This window comes from Teleopsis dalmanni, chromosome 2 (assembly GCF_002237135.1).
Source record: "Teleopsis dalmanni isolate 2A chromosome 2, ASM223713v2, whole genome shotgun sequence".
Classification (NCBI taxonomy): Eukaryota; Metazoa; Arthropoda; class Insecta; order Diptera; family Diopsidae; genus Teleopsis; species Teleopsis dalmanni.
In genome coordinates, this window is record NC_051847.1 from 191,466,368 (window position 1) to 191,472,754 (window position 6,387).

The following is a 6,387-nucleotide window of genomic DNA, read 5'->3' on the forward strand; positions in this document are numbered from 1 at the left end:
GAACGTTATGTTTTTGCTCTGCTAAATATAACAGTTAGTTTGTTATATTATTAATGTCTATATATTAAGTACATGAAACTGTAAGAATTTATTCTATAAATTTCTCTTTTATTTTATACCATAATAATTTATAATAAAAAGGATTGATTTTTATTTATAAATAAAATTTCTCATACTTCGAAATGGAAGTGGTATATTATATTATATTATATTATATTTATAATTAGCGTAATCTTAAGCTATTATCTCAATTTAAAAAATATTATGACTATAATTTGAATTTATATATTAATAAAATGAACTTAATATTTTTGTTATAAAATTATTTTTATTTAATAACAAATAAATAAAATAAAGTTTGACATTCAATGGAGTGGAAAAACTATTTTGAAAATAAACTACTCCTAATAGTTTTTATTGCTTCGCGTTTTCGCTAGAAGAAAACCGAAAGCCCTATACAGCTAGAAGGGTATCCACAACACTACATAATTCTCTATCCAAACATGATCGTTAATTTCAACGATATCTTATAATATCGTCGTTCTGTTTAATTGTTTAATTGTTCAACTGTTTTAATAGATTTAATTTATTAATAATTCCATTTCATTGATGTGTTCGTGTACTAAATTGGATTCAGATTTGATTTAATTTTTTATGGTTCTACATCTACTCGAAATTATATTATTTTTATCATTTGTAATAGTCCTCTTTTTCCTTCTTCTTCTCCTTGTAACATAGCAATCATTTATATTCTTAGCTTGTGAATCTTCTTCAAGATTAGTGGAATTAAAAAACAAGAGGATTTTGCTCTAAAACTTACAATAAATTAATTATGATAAAATGAACTAGTTCGATATTTTAGTGAAAAAAATTTTTGTAAGAAGTTTTTACCTAAATAAACAATTTAACTATTATATTTGAAAGATTCTATTCTGCGTATTTATAAAAAAAAATTATTGCGGAATAAAAAATTAAAGGATTTGTTTAAATTAAAGGTTCTTCATTTAAATGAACTAGTTCAATGAATTTTGCTACTACATTCCTCGCAAGAACCCTAGTATAGAAGAGTAGAGACTAAAATTTAATAGGTCTTTCTTCTTCATCGTTGAGTAGTCTGATAAACTATTACAGAAGTTGATTTGTGCTACTTTCAGCATTCGAGCAGCCGAAGATTATCAGGAATCACGAAAATTATCAGGAATACTCAAAGTTGTCAGTGAGATGGGCGGACTCTGCAGAATCCCCACAGCTATCATAGAGTAAAAGTGTCCAGATGCACTAACTCGGAAAAGTCTTAACATAACAAAACTTGGTATTTTTAATAAAAAAAAAACATGAACAAGTTTAGAAATAACCCGCAATTCCTATAAGTATTTTATTCTATAGCTTGTTCCAATCTACTATATAAAATTTGATAAGAAAATATTTATTTGAAAATATTTAAATAGGTCACTTTTATTTCAATAAAAATTAAAAAAAAATCCTTTGTTGCTGTTTATTAAAAAATTCTATATTTCGACTCTCTTTCAGAGTCATCATCAGGAGTATGTTCTTAAAAAAAATAATAAAAATTAATAATATCACATTCCATTTTAGTTGTCTAGTTGTCTATTGTCCATATTGCACTGACAACTAATAGACAACTAGACAACTAACATGGAATATGATATTATTAATTTTTATTAGAATATACTCTTGATGATGACTCTAAAAGAGAGTCAAAATATAAAATTTTTTAACAAACAACAATAAAGGATTTTTTTTAATTTTTATTGAAATAAAAGTGACCTAAAGCTAGCTAATAAATAAACAATAAAATCATTATAGAATACAGGTGGATAAACAAATTTAAAGTTTAATAATTTATTATTATATATTTTTACAATTTTTTATTAATACGAAAACAACTATAGTGTGTTATTATTATGGCGTCTTCGATTGGTAAATCTATATTAAATTTACTCTCGATCTGTCAAAGTTTGTTGTGCAATTAAACATTTTTAGAGTAATCTGAGATTATTTTAGTCGTATTGGTAGATATTTACATTTTTCGCAACTATATATATCGAATCAAATCACAGTTTATCTGTCAAATCATATAAAACAGTTGTTAATTGCAAGGTAATGTTTTGCTACTCTGGCAAAATATCTAGAGTGTTATAAATTAATCCAAAGTGTTATACATTTTCCACCAGTTTTACCAATCAAAAATAAAATTGCACTAAAAGTGCATTAAAAGAGCATCTAGTGTAAAAAAATTACCCTAGATTTACATATCGTAAACACCATTAATTACGAACTCACCACCTAGCAAACTTCGCTTTTGTTTACAAATAACTTGAGGTATTCAACCAGGCGAATTTCCCATCAGGTATAACAGTTAGCGTATATTTGGGAAATTTCTAAATGCCTTGCGCTCGAAAATATGTCAAATGCTGTTCGTTTCTTCTTCTTTCTACTTCGAACGCGTTTTGTGTGTGTTAACTTTCCTCAACAAAAAAAATTAATAAAATTAATTTAGTTTTGCTTTATTTTAATAAAACAACGAAATATATTTTGTTATTTAACGAAAACGGAACAACGCGACACAAATAACACAAACGCAAAAATGTGGCCAAAAAAATACGAAAACAACGAATTTTAGTGCTAGAAAAATTGATGTGAAGAAAAAGTAAAAAAAAATCAACTTAAGAAAAATATCGAGCCAACTTTAAGGCGTACGCCAGTGAAAGTTTTCTACAGATTTTCTTAAGATAAAAAAGGAAATTGTTTCTCAAACGTATATAAATACGTATAATAAAATAAAATTAAAGTTGCAAATCGAAATGAAATAAAATAAGCAGAAAAGTGTTATTACAAAAGTGACGAGTGATTTCCATTTTGGAAATAAAAAAAAAATATTTTGTTTTGGTTTCTTTTTGAATTTTGTAAGATTTTTTAAACATTTATATATTCGTTTTTATAAAAAATGAAGTAAACTACTTAAAATTCTTGTAGTGTATGGCAAGCATAAAATGTAATAAATTTAGAGAATTTTTCAATTTGTAGTGTCATTAATCAGTTTTAACGCAGTTTCCCATTCGCCCTTCTCCTCCGTCACTTCCTGTATTTACTTGCAACTAAGCGTAACCAAAATAATGCCATAATAACATTATTTCAACTCCTCCACAACAACCCAAACCACCCATTAGTTAAACCAACTGTCAGATCGCAAGCAGTTGGGCTATTTGAGTAGAATCCCGAAGCCCTACACATTGTGGGCAACATTAGTATTTTTTTGTAATTTTTTTTTTTTTTTGCTATTTAACATTTATACCGTAAAATGCTACCACTGTGCTTTATTATGAGCACTTTTTTGCCCTACTAACGCTTAATTATACTATTTCTGTTGAGTTGCTACCTTGAATCATTGGTTATTATTAATCGCATTACTTTGTACGAATTACACTGAAAGTAACAAAATATGCTTTGAAATATTAAATTATTATATATAATATTAAATTATATAGTAAATAGTTAAGGTTAATGTAATTGTAATCTAAAACAATTATATACTATAAAATATATAAAATAACTTGATTGTAATGCATTGTAGAAGTAGGAGAACTGGTGCGACTATCGCTTACTAATATTACTTAAATGACAAAACCACATATAAACACGCTTTAAAATCATTATCGAGCATAGATTATTGCTATCATCAGTATTTCTGTCAAACTATTGTTTAGCGCGACTTCGGTTACCCGGACATGCAACGTACATTAGTAGAATCACCGATTTTGTTCAACTTCTCACACTAATCAATATATCAATATAGCGTACTTGTCGAAATATTAAGTTTAAAACTTATTAAACTTTTAGATTAATTACACTAACATAACGAAAGTATATACGCCGTCTAGTGCCAACAAGAATATACCAGATGGCGTATCTACTACTTGTTGGTAAAAAATTTAACTTTAATGTCCAATATCTCCAACACCAAGCATGTTTTTACTAAAATCCGTTATCGTATAGACTTGCCAGTATATCGAAATTGTACCTATTTTTCCTTTAGAACAAAGCAGTCTTTATAGAGTGATTCTATATAGACGGCTTATAAGTCTGTTGCGTTTTCTTAGAAGTCTTGTTATTGGGTGTTGCCTAGTGATATATGTAGAGGCCTTAGTCAATAGTCAAGAGTTACCCAAGCGTTACCCCAATCACTGTAATCATATTGATTTAAGTAAGTTTTAGTTTTCGATTGTTGTTCTGGTTTCCTAAAAATCACCTTCTCTCTATATCTTTTTACCTATTAAGAATGTAAGAATGTATGGATTAATAGACTATCAAATTTGCTTAAAATTGGTGAAATTGTTATCATTTTACCATCTAATTTGTGTGTTTTTGAGAAAAGAACAGTATGTCATAGAATTATAGGTAATGATTAGTATATGGGTACCTAGAGGATAACTGATACAGCTTGTGGCTATACCATCGCGTACTATCTGCTATATAATTGCTAATGTAGTCACGGAGCTGTACCTGTTTTGACTACTGATCTTATATACAGAGGTGACCTCAGTAACCACCAGATTCTGAAATATAAATAACTGATACTTTGTTATGCCTACTAACTCATTCACAGATGCCTTATAGCATAAAACAACTTTAGATTAAGTATACGGAAGGTATGAAAAGATGAGTAACGATTAGAAAAATAATTTAATATTAGTTAATAAGTCTAAGTGGATTTACTAGGGATCGACGGTATAACCTAAGCTAACCTAGTTATTCATATATGTCTTTTGAAGAATATGTCTACGTCAAGTTTGAGGGATAGAACTTTTGTTTGATATATTCCTTATTTTGTTAAAAATCAGCAAATAAAAATCATGGCAGTTGAGATTGAGTAACAATTGACTTTCGCAATATATTTTAGCAAAGTACTTTGTATCAGTAAGAGTAGGAGAGTAGTATGTTATGCAAGATAATGTGACTAAATCTAAAAAACGTTTTTTTACTTAATGTTTTATGGTGTATAACTATTTTCAATTACAATATAAAAATGTTTTCATATACCTAAATATATCTTACTGCCACTATGACTGTTGTCTTTACCATATATTGTACCAAAAATCTATCGCATTCAGATAAAATTCGTTTACTTCTCTAATACCTAGCTGCTTAGTATATATATATAAATTTTTAAAGAACTAAAAATTCTATGTGGTTAGATAATTATATGCTTCCACTTCTTAATAAAAAATTTGTTTTCTTCTTCCATTAATAATTTATTTTTTATGTCACTATATTTTATTAAAATTAAATATATATTCTCCTACGCCGGTCATAATAAAAATATCTATGCATACCTATTAAATATAAACACAGAACATCTATAATATTGAATTATAATATAGTTGCATACTTTTAGGAGTAAAAAAAATACATTATACATTCTAATACATGATACATTCTGATAAATGTATCAGAAATATATAATTTTTACACGTATAGTTAAATATGCAATATATAGAATTAACTAGTACCGAAAATCTTAAATATTCAGATAGTAAAGTTTGATCAAGGGCAGTAAGTAGTGGCAAAACCTTTTTCTCAATAAACTTAACACTTTTGATAAATTTTTTCAATTATTGAACATTAAATATTTTCTAAATAATTTTACTTCTTCAATCTAACACAGCAAGTCCAATTTACTGTAATATTTTACGCTCAAGTGTTATATTTATGCTGCCTCTTGGGCGGAGTAGAGTGAGGGTGGTGACTATGTAAACGATTTGTTATTTTCCTTAACATTTTTGTTGTTATTTAGGTGAGCTTATTACTAATATTCGTCTCGTATATGTGAATGGTACGCTATGCTTCTTTCACTTCACTCCTCCACATTTCCGGCATTTCGCCAGCTATGCGCCAGCTCGGATATCCTAGCTTACTCCTACATGTTGACATTTTATAACGCGTTGCCGTAAACAGAAGACTAGTCGTAAATGTGACACCGTTCATAGATAAAGTTGATTTTAGTTAAAGCTCCGTTAAATCCAAACCATAATCGAAGCAATTCATCAATTATTTGCATTTTTGCTTTAATTTCAGTAAGATAATGTAATTTGTGCTTATACAAATAATCAAATAATTAACGAATTTTAATCAAAAAAAAAACAAAAGAATAAAAATAAGTTCAATATATAAAACTTGAATATTTTGCATTTAATAAAACATTAGTGTAAAATTTAATTAAATTTAAAACTTAATTTGGCAGTAAAAATTAAAAACAATAGTAAATAGTGTAAATTAGATAAAAAAAAAAAACAAATTTGATTGCAGTACTTTATTGTAGCGCCTGAAAGTAGACAACAACTTAAAGGAAGTAAATTGAAACGCCGC